At 33.1% G+C, this 8,109-nt stretch overlaps 1 pseudogene; it reads left to right on the top strand.

The window, feature by feature from the left end:
• The first annotated feature begins 1,487 nt into the window (after positions 1–1,487).
• LOC122098616 lies at positions 1,488–1,587 on the top strand (annotated as a pseudogene).
• The last annotated feature ends 6,522 nt before the right edge of the window (positions 1,588–8,109 follow it).

Genomic DNA, 8,109 nt, shown 5'->3' with positions numbered 1-8,109 from the left:
GAGAAATTGAGATGGGTCTTCAATTACTTTCTGTTGGCATGTTGCATGGGCCTCTGTGAGAAGTCTTGCCCCTGTTATCTGATTATACAGGTAACTGGGACCTGAGATCCTAGGATCCATGGGTCCTACAGAAGAAAAGTATGTTTTAGACATCATATCAGCCAAATTTGGGCATAATCAGGAAGAATGCTTCAAAAATATGGAGAAAAACAGTTTGGGACCAGCGAGTTAAAACAATAAACAGAGCAGCAGAGTAAAATCCCATATAGATTAGAGGAAAACAACACTCTTTTATTGCCATGTGAATTCAGAAGACCATGAACACTTAGAAGGTATCACAAGTTTATACCTAGAATATTGCATTGATATTTTTATATTCTTATATATATTCTAAACCTAATTATTTATATTCTAATTCTATTTATTGGAATAAATATTAATTTATTTGTCAAATTATCAATTAATTCTAGTAAGGTTCAGAGTGTGAAATATAAAATCATCACATATAAATGTAAAATATATAACTATATATGATATAATAAAAGGCACATGTTTTGCACTGTTCTGTTGTGGTTAGTGTATCAAAGGCAACTCTGTTTTAAAGTATTATTCCATTATCTCTACCTCAGTGTTTGGTAGAGTCAAACGAAAAGATTTACCATTTGTAGATTTACAGCCTGGAGGCAGAGGAAACACTGTGGTTAAAACATTACCAATTTAAGGCCTACTAATGAAGAGAAACATATGGACTTCTCCTACAACTATGAAAATATTTGGTGATAAAATGGCAGTAGTATAAGTTCCTGCCTGGTTGGAAGATAGACAGGCCAAGACATTAGGTAATCATGCATATGAACAATTTTTCATCTTATTGGCTTTAGCTACTTTTGAAATAGTAGGTATAATAAACAATCATATTTTGATAAAATGCCTTCTAGTCTGAACAGTTCTGGCTGAACTGTTCATCTCTCTATGATCCCTTGTAACTAAGATTACTTTTGTTCCAGTAAGACAATCTATGCTGTCAGAGTAAGATATTCTGGTTGGTCTGTGACTACATGGAAGAAGGGTAAAGGGTCAGGTAGACATTTGTGCCAGTAAGACCTCATTTGGGAAAATTTCAGCTGCAGAAATTTAGAAATAGCTCTTAAACAAGGCTTACTTTGAATCCATTGGCTCCACAGCGCTAACACAGTTGGATAAATAAGTACTTGAAAAAGCCGTCATATTTGGACTTAGCTATAATTACTTGAAAATATGATCAAATTCCAAATGAAAAAGACTTAAAATAGTCATTGACAAAAAAATTGCAAATGTGAGCAATCAACTGAACAACACATTTTTTTCAACTATTCACAGAATTTTAGGGAAATCAGATCAATAGCATTTTTAGGAACAATAAGGTTTCCTTGTTACAAATAGGCACCTAAGCATATAAGCCTGTATAAATATTGCATCATTAACTACTTAAATTTACATGATACTACATTCTTCAGCAGCATGTATACCAAAATTACAACAATACAGAGATTAACATAGCACTTGTACAAGGATGAAACGAAAATTTGTGAAGTATTCAAAATTTTTCATTCTTCAGATGCAAGAAATGACAAACAGCTATTAAAATGTTGATTACAGAATTACAAGTTTAACAATACACGTAATTCATATAATTAAAAATTAGTTTGATATCAGTGTATTAAATTTTCACCTTAGAAAGGCCTTTGCATAGCATAGCCTTTACACAACTTTTGAAATTAGACAACATTTTCGTTTTATCCCAAAGAAATATAATATTATAAGGACCTAGGATAAAAAGGAATCTTAAACTGTTTCTATATGGAATGCAATCTGAAAGGGCACATTAATGAACCTATATATTATAAAAACAATGTAGAATTCAATGTATTATATCTAGGAGAGAAGAAAATAGATTATGGACACACTATACAAACATAGAATATAGAATATTTTAAAATATACATTTTCAGACAAACACCTGAAATATCTTTAGTTTCTATACTACTCATTTCAACAGATAAGTTAAAATTATTTCTGATTAACAAAATCACAAAATCTGCATAAATCATTATAGATGTATACAAAAATCTTGAATACATTTTGACATCAAAGGCAGGCAATTCACTTTGAAGAATTCCACAGAATCCGTGAATTGTTACTGTAAGATATTGTTGTTATTTGGATTGTGAAAATATGTTGTATTGACACAAAGGAATTAATATCATTTTTGAAATTTAAGAAAATTAACAGAAAATTTAGGATTTAGCAAAACAATTTGTACAGCCTTCCATAACTTCAAAGAGGTAGTGATACATACTTATCCGTTTGGTAATATCAAATACAGATTCTTCCAAGTGGTTCTTCAGACCTGGTTTGATATAATGGTTAAACAGTTCCAGTTTATTTTTCCTATCTCAATTTCCAGCAGCAAGATGCAAGGGGGTCAACAAGCCTGTAGTTTGGGCATTGGTATCTGGATCATGATGAATAAAGAAGCCACTCTGGTATTATTCCACGTATATGCACTGTGCAGGGGTGTCCAGCCATCTACAGTTATTGCATGTGCCCCTTGAGCCACCAACTCACGGACAATGTCTAAGTGTCCACTGTAGGCTTCCCGATGAAGAGGGGTATACTCATCGTCATCCCTAGTATTCACATGAATGGCCTTTTTGAAAAGTATTCTCCGCACTGTAGTAAGCTGGTTATTTTCAGCAGCCCAAAGAAGAAATTTCCTTGGATCCTTCTCCATTTTTTTCTTGCAATTGTTGCCATTCTTCACTTTTTCATCTTGTTACTCATATTCATCAGAATTGCCTAACCAGATACTTTAAGTGCCAGTGGAAATGAGGTGTCCATGTATTTCCCTAATAGTTCATGTTGGTTGAACTGGTCAGAAATATCTGGTGAATTTTCTGCATATGTTTTTTCACCATGATTTATTTTCTTTTTCCATTTTTACTATTCCAAATTATTCTAACTGGATTAGGGAGTAAATGGACAGCAGAGGTACAGACTGTACAATGAAGGAATAGGTACAGGCTGTACAATGAAGGAATAGGTACAGGCTAGGAAAGCAGCTAGAGAAGGCAGGATGATTGTATCTGTGACAAAACTTTGTGGAAAATAGTATCAAGGATTACTTACTGGTGATCCACTTGCACTGGAAGCATGATTCTGAACTCTTGCTTTCTGATTCTGAATTATTGCTTTGATCATTATATTCTCCAAGAAGAAAAAGGCAGAATTGATAGCAAAGGACCACTAATACATTTTGACATTTCATTAAGCATCTTCAATCATCAAAATCACATGAAGGCAATAGACAGGTCTACTTTTTTAGATGAAAACAAGTGTCTTTAAAAAAAGAAGAATTTAAGTAGCCTTCCAAAGGACTTGTATTTTACTTACTGCATTATACATTTTTTCTAATGTTGAGTAACAATAAATAATCTATCTATTAGAAAGCTCTTAAAGCTCATCTGTTCTATAGTAAGTTCTCTTACACTATATTATGGTATTTTTTTGTATGGTCTTAGGAAGAAATTTACATCACTAACTTGAATTTGTGACAGGACAATATTTAATATCTAAATATGTGCATTAAATAAGTATAGAGGAAAAAGTGGAAACCACACTGGTGGATCATGGCTTTAATTCTAGCTAATCAGAAAGAAGAAATCTGAGAATTGTGGTTTGAAACCAGACCAAGAAAAAAAAAGTGCATTCGATTTTGATTTGAAAGTAACCAGCAAAAGCTAGAAATGGAGCTGTGGTATAAGCAGTGAAATGCTAGCCTTGAGAAACTAAAACAAAAAAAAATAACAAATTCTGTGACAGAGCCAGGCCCTGACTTCAACCTGTAGTATTAGCATCAAACTAATTAATTAATTAATTAAAAATAAATTAAGTGGTCACATCTGGAGAAAATGCTCAGGGACATCACCCAGGCTCTTATTTCAAAAACTACACTCTACTGAAAAAATCCATTTAATTAACACCTATGTAAGTAGAGTATTTTCATCACCCAAATGCACTTCCATGCTCAGTTACCTTTGCAAGATAACTCTGTTATGTCTGGAGTACCACATAACATTATCACTTAAGTAGAAAGCATTGCAACATGGGTTCACTCTATCTCTCTAATGGATTTTTCTCCACACAAATACTCAAATCTTACAATTATTCCATTTATTTGAAGTCATAGTTTTTCTTTAATATCCATAATATTAGAGTTTGAATTTAGTCTCCTAAATGGGTGTTCTTACCAGTTTGTCATGCCCACAGCCCTAAATTATCCAGATTAATTTTCAGATAGAATCTGGCTTCCTACTTGTGTATGATCATGGGCTCAGTCTAGTTGATGTTATTCTTCTTGGAATTTAGAATAACAGGTGTCTGGCATTGTGTACAGATCTTTATGTCCAGTCTGGGCTTTAACCACTATCCTCACAACAGTAGACTTCCATATATTCAAGATTTTCATAAGCTTATCATAGCTGATTTTTTTTTATAAATCTTTGCATTTCCTGCAGGTTCTTGAGTACTGAATTAATTTGTGTTTTCTTGGGTTGGGTTGTTTCATTTGAATATATGTATTGAGTGGTTCCTCACATTTCCTTTGGTTTCTTTCACTCAAGTTCTTACCTAAAGTGCTGAGAAACCAATTCTTCTTTCTCAAGATAGTCAAGGTTAACTTTATTTATACCAAAGCAATTTCAGTAATATTTAAACTTTTTCATATCTATGAATGTTATACAAATGCTAATCACTGAGAAGTGTCTTTTTATTTTCAGAGCAGTCTTTGGCATTCACAGACTTATCATGAATTATACCAATATAATAAAACTACAGATGCTTGCCAGGAGGCGAAAAACCTATTACTAATTGTTTGACAGAGGCTTCCCTTCTCATGAATGAAATACGCTGCTTGATGCAGGATTTCACAGAATCATATTGCTAGGAAGAACCTATACAATCATCTAACACTACAGAGTTGAGGGAGATTAATTGACCTCCTGAATAATTTACTTTTATGTCAAATAAAAGCAGGCTTCCAAAAAGAGAGTAGACTTTAGAGAAACATGATGAGTTTTATGTAAATAGGTGCTTAGCTAATTTTGTTAATTGGTGGACTAATACAGGGAAATAAAGTACAGCAAGGTAAAAAAATAAAGAACTCTGCATTGAAATACTCATTTGTGGGTGGGTGTGCGCGCGCACATATGTGCGTGTACACACACGTGCATGTGCATGTGCTCATGCATGCGTTATTCATTGCTCAGGCTTGATAGTGCCTAGACACTATGCCAAAGCTTCTGTGGTCAAGGATAGTGGTCTACCACTTGAGCCACTGCTCCACTTCTGGTTGTTTTGAGATAATCACATGTATTTTCATGATTAGTCTGGCTTTGAACAGTGGTCTTCAGATCTCAGCCTCCTGAGTAGCTAGCTAAGCTGATTCAGTCTCTGAGTAGCTAGTTAAAATGCTGCCTGTCCTCTATGCTTCACTGCTCTTTTATACTTTTCCTGAGGTAATCACAAACCTAAGTCATATATGTCTAATTGCTTAAAAATATTTACTGCTTGGCACCAGGGCTCCCAACTGTACTCTTAACTACTTAGGAGGCTTGAGAACAGAACCCAGGCCACACTTTAATGGGCTTCCTTCTCAATCTAAAGCTGGGTGCATTGGATCATTTCCACCATCCTGCACTATCTAGAGTCTAAAATTGGAAGGACTGCCGGATCCAGGCCAGCCAAGGTAGATAATGCAACTCTGTGCCATTGATGATGGGAAGGCTAAAAGGACAGATCAGGTGCATGGTATTGTGGAAAGGGAACCCTATCCTAAAATTAACAACGGATATGATGCCAGCCTAGCAATAACAATACACCAAGTTGAAATCCCCACAATTTCTCAAAACCAAAATAAGTATATACCTTAACATCCAAAAACATAGTAGTATTTGTTCTTTGTTCTAATATAATCTTTATCTGATTATCATATGATGTGACAGAATAGTTTCTTCGTTAAACTTATGACATATTTAAAAGGACCTAGAAAATTCTTTCTCACTTCTTAAGTGCAAACGCATGGCAAATTGACTCATTTCTTACATATTTAACTACCACTAAAAATTCATCTAATGATTATTATAGTAATATATTCTGATTTATTACTTTACTTTGTAACAGTTTTTAAACTTCTTGCTTCTCTGTTGAAGTTTAAATATTTAAATTCTATCATCAAAATATATTACTTGGGTACTTGGGGCAGTTCTTTACAAAGTTTTTAACCAATGGCTTCTAAGAACTCTTCTTTTTTTATTGTGAAAATATTGTACAGAGGGGTTACAATTACATGGGCAAGATTATGAGTACATTTCATATTAAGCATTGTTGCCTCCTCCTTTGTTTCCACTTCCCATCTCTCCCCATCCCCTCCTCTCCCCCCCTACCTAATCCCCCGCCCCTCCACAGCCAAAGTTGTAAAATTTGTTTTTCGACATAATCTCTTGTACATCTCATTGTTGCAATGGGCGGGCCCACCTGTATCCCTATTTAAACGACTTGTTTTTTTCCCTTCCCCTCCAAAAATTATACCAACAGCAAATAGAGTGAAAGCAGGGGTTATACCGTGGGGGAGGGACATATAAAACAACAAAGAAATAATCTTATAAATATGTTAGAAATAATCGCATGAAAGAAAAAAAAACATTTGAATACTTATCTTGGGGTTCATTTCACCTAACATCAACTTATCTGACCTTTTCTGCTTGACTCAGACAAATGCTAGTTATTGCAAATAAGGGAAACCATGGGACCTATGTTTCTTTGGGCCTGGCGTACTTAATATAATTTTTTTCCAAGTGTTTCTATTTCCTAACAAATGGGGCAATGTCATTCTTTCTGATGGAGACATAGAATTCGATCTAAGTATTCTTAATTGGTATATTATTTGTTTTATTTTTAATTTCAATTTAATTTTCTTGTAAACGTAATTTACTTAGGGGTTACATTTACATAAATAAGATAATGAGTACATTTCTTATGGAAGTAACATTGTTATCCCCTCCATCGATTTTTTTGTACACTCAAACAACTACTGATGCTTTTGCAATTGCTATTGATCAATGGGTACTTTTTCTTTCTTTGATCATGCATTTTTATTATAAAATTGATATAGAGAAAGTGTACATTTACTTGTCACCTAAAAAATACACTTCATTTTATTTTCTAAATTTCAAATTTTGAACTCAATTACTTATTTTCTTTTGTTTCTTTAGGGTAATTCATTTTATAGAGTTGAAGGATTAGGTAATTTAATTTTGCATGATTTTTACACATATAAATTATTCAGACACATATATTTTGCTTTTAAAATATTTAACATGTGAATATATAAAATTATTTTCTTAATTTTATATGGTTGGTGAATTTAAATAAATTTATTTTCTTATAGTTTTAAACATATTTTCCCAGGTAACAAATACTTACTGTATTTTCAAGAAGCACAAAATTTATTAAGAAAGGTTTCATTACCTGGTCACTTTTTTAAAATATTTTTACCTGAATTTGAAAAAGTTTAAGCTGGCCATAGTGATTTTGTGGCTTCCATTTTCTACCTATGGGAGGAACTGCAAATAGGTTTGTAATTCAGGAGAGCCTGGGAAACTATGAGACCTTATTCTAAAAATATCTAGAGTGAAATGATTAGAGATACAGCCATCGATAGCGAGATATGGAGCACGCAGCTGGTTATCATATTCTAAATCTTGAGTTAAAACACCAGTAACCTCAATCTTTTGTCAAAATAAAACAATATATGTTTCAAAATTTTTATTATTTAAAACTTGTTTGCAAAGGTTCTCATGTGTTCTACTTCTTAATTTTCAATTTACTTAATCTATAAGAATCCAAGTGTATTGTTTGTTATTTCTCCTAAACTTTTCAATAGTATGAGCAATATTATTATTTCATATATTAACCCTTCTTTTACTATTTGTGATAATTTCCTCTGTTTAATATGATAATATCAATATTCCAAATGTGTGTATGTGGTGTGTTTGTGGTTGTGTGTGTGTG

This window comes from Dipodomys spectabilis, unplaced genomic scaffold (genome assembly GCF_019054845.1).
Source record: "Dipodomys spectabilis isolate Male_0828 unplaced genomic scaffold, ASM1905484v1 ptg000481l, whole genome shotgun sequence".
Lineage (NCBI taxonomy): Eukaryota > Metazoa > Chordata > Mammalia > Rodentia > Heteromyidae > Dipodomys > Dipodomys spectabilis.
The sequence above is the reverse complement of the archived record's forward strand: the minus strand, read 5'-3'. Positions and strand labels throughout refer to the sequence as shown.